Raw genomic sequence first — 2473 nt, forward strand, 5'->3', positions numbered from 1 at the left:
TGTCCTGTTGTATCCATATTGTCTCATGGCGTCCCTCAGCTGGCCATTTTGCCTTGATATCGGGCAACATCTTGTCAATTAGATACCGTCTGATTACATCCCTGGTTACTGATGTGATTGGCTTTGTGATCTGAGTACCACGTGGCCTATTAGGACTCTTCCTTTTAGTAGGTTCAGTGGTAACGAATGCATATATGCTAATCTTCCCATAAAAAACACAGACATTCTGATCATTGAACCAAGGTCGAGATTGTCCACCAAAAAACATAACTTTTTCAATGTAACTTTTGCTCTTGCAAGTTCGACGAGGCCTTTCCTCACCCGGCGCACAATAATATTTTTGATTCGATCTAGTCCTATAATACCATTTTTCATCTGCATGGATCACATTGTACATATGTTTAAAGACCGGCTTGTGAGGAATTGTACTTGGTTCTAACATGTTGAGAGCATGCTGCACCCGTGCCTTCTTATTTTCATCTGTAAGAAATGGCTTGATGGCACTCGAGTGCCGTTCAATTTTTCCTTCTTTCAAGTGCTTATGGACATGGCTCTTTGACACTCTCAGCCTCCTTGCTAGATCTTCTAAAGTTGTTCGGTCTTGGAATGGTATGGCAGTGATGGCTTCCATTGGAAGTTCAATTCTTTTACGTCCACAATGCCCCACTCTCTTGTTTACGACAGCATGTATTCCTCCCCCTTTTTGGCCTTCATTCCATATGCGCTGCACACATCTCAGCGAAACATCCATAGCCAAAGACACATGCAACGACACCCCTTCTGGCAAATGGCCTTGCACTGATCCCTCTAATAGCATGGCGTATACTACTCGCTTTGTATCATCACTGTATTGCTTCCTTTTTCTAATACTTGTACCTGTGAAATAAAATAGGCCATCAACTGCAATGAACACCATCCTTTGTCATTCAAACTTAAAAGACCAAAAATTATTACTGTGATAATCTTACCAGAGCTGCTACCTAGACCAATATTAGTACCAAGGTCCTCAAATATGTCATCAGTACCATCATCTAAATCTGTACAGTAAGGCAATACAACAGGAAAAGACATTGCATTCAGATCAGGCAGGCAGTACTGATCCCTGGCAATAGTGTAAAAGATTCAAGGCATTACCAGGCATTGCATTCAGATCAGGCAGTACTGATCCCTGGCCACTGTGGCGTCCATCTCCACCAGCATCAGGAGCTCGTTCATCTTCTCCAGCACCTTGAGCTGGTGCATCTTCTCCCGCACCATGAGCTTCTGCATCTTCTCTAGCGCCCTGATCTTGATAATCTCCTACGAATTTGACATACTGTTTAGCGACCAAAAAAAGAGCAAAACAAAGACAACTTGAAGTAATGGAACAACCTTCTTCAGGTTGATGAAAAAATATGGGGTTGCCCAAATCAAAAAAATCCTCTTGCACCTGATCCCAGTCAATCGGGTTACTTATAAAAACCTGGACAACAAGTTGCCCCAGAACCTGACCGTCCTCTTCAGGATCATTTTCAGACCCTGGAACATTGAGATCGATTCCAAGAACCGGGTGTGGATCTGCCATGGCTAATTGGAGCTGAAGAAAGGGAGTGGCGATGGGAACAGGATAGCTCGGCAGGCCTATTTATACACTTGAATTCCATTTGCTTTGGCGCGGTTTGAAAACTCTAGATGAAATTCAAAGTTTCGGTCAGATTTGAGGTACCGTGAGAAGGTACGAGCGCGCGGTTGGGGAAGTATTTGGCGAGGGGAAAAATAGGCGCCGCGGTTGTGGGTTTGGGTTTGGATTTGGCGAAGGAAAATTTGATCTGTTATGGCGCGAACTGTTGGGAAAGATTTTGGCAAGAGAAAAAATAGTGCAGTTGTTGTTGTCGAGAATCGAAGCGACGAGGCTGCCGGGTGTACGTGGGGAACCAGCGACGAGGCTGCGACGTGGCTGGTTCGACATATCTGCCTTGGTCTCTGGGCTCCCCCTCTGTGCGCCTAACAAACGAGGAAGGAGGGAGTATATACTAAAAGTCTTTGAACATTCAAAGAATAATTGAGTACGTACGTATCGGAAAATCTGTCTACTGAGGATAAGAAGTAAGGAGGATGATAGAGGTGGGAGCTCTCGACCTGTCTGACCGGTGGGTCCGACCGATCCACCTGAAATCCGAGTGCAATTAGAGTTTTTCATGGGTTTAGATCTGTAGAAAAGATTTTTTGTGGGATCAGCCCATCCCACCCTATAAATATAAAGGGTCACGGCCGATTGAGTCATCATCCAATTAATCAAATACAAAAACTCTTATCTTTTTACTTTTTCTTGCCCTAACTTTTCCAATCTACTACTTATTGTTCCTCCTTCGTCTCTACGTCGATTGAGGGCGTTCTAGGTGGCCTGCTAACGTTCGCAGGTTCATCACCGATCTCACCGGCGGTGACCGGTCTGACCGCTCCGTGAAAGCGGTCTGACCGGTCCACACAGGAG

General features: G+C 44.9%; 1 long non-coding RNA gene across 1 annotated transcript; it reads right to left on the bottom strand.

Moving 5' to 3' along the window:
• Positions 1-829: 829 nt before the first annotated feature.
• On the bottom strand, positions 830-1222 carry LOC120653997. Its single transcript, XR_005666929.1, has 3 exons — positions 1135-1222; positions 969-1037; positions 830-876 (listed from the first exon to the last, which is right to left on the bottom strand). It is a non-coding gene; the product is annotated as an uncharacterized LOC120653997 (long non-coding RNA).
• Between the last annotated feature and the right edge of the window lie 1251 nt (positions 1223-2473).

The sequence above is a fragment of the Panicum virgatum genome, chromosome 1N (genome assembly GCF_016808335.1).
Source record: "Panicum virgatum strain AP13 chromosome 1N, P.virgatum_v5, whole genome shotgun sequence".
NCBI lineage: Eukaryota > Viridiplantae > Streptophyta > Magnoliopsida > Poales > Poaceae > Panicum > Panicum virgatum.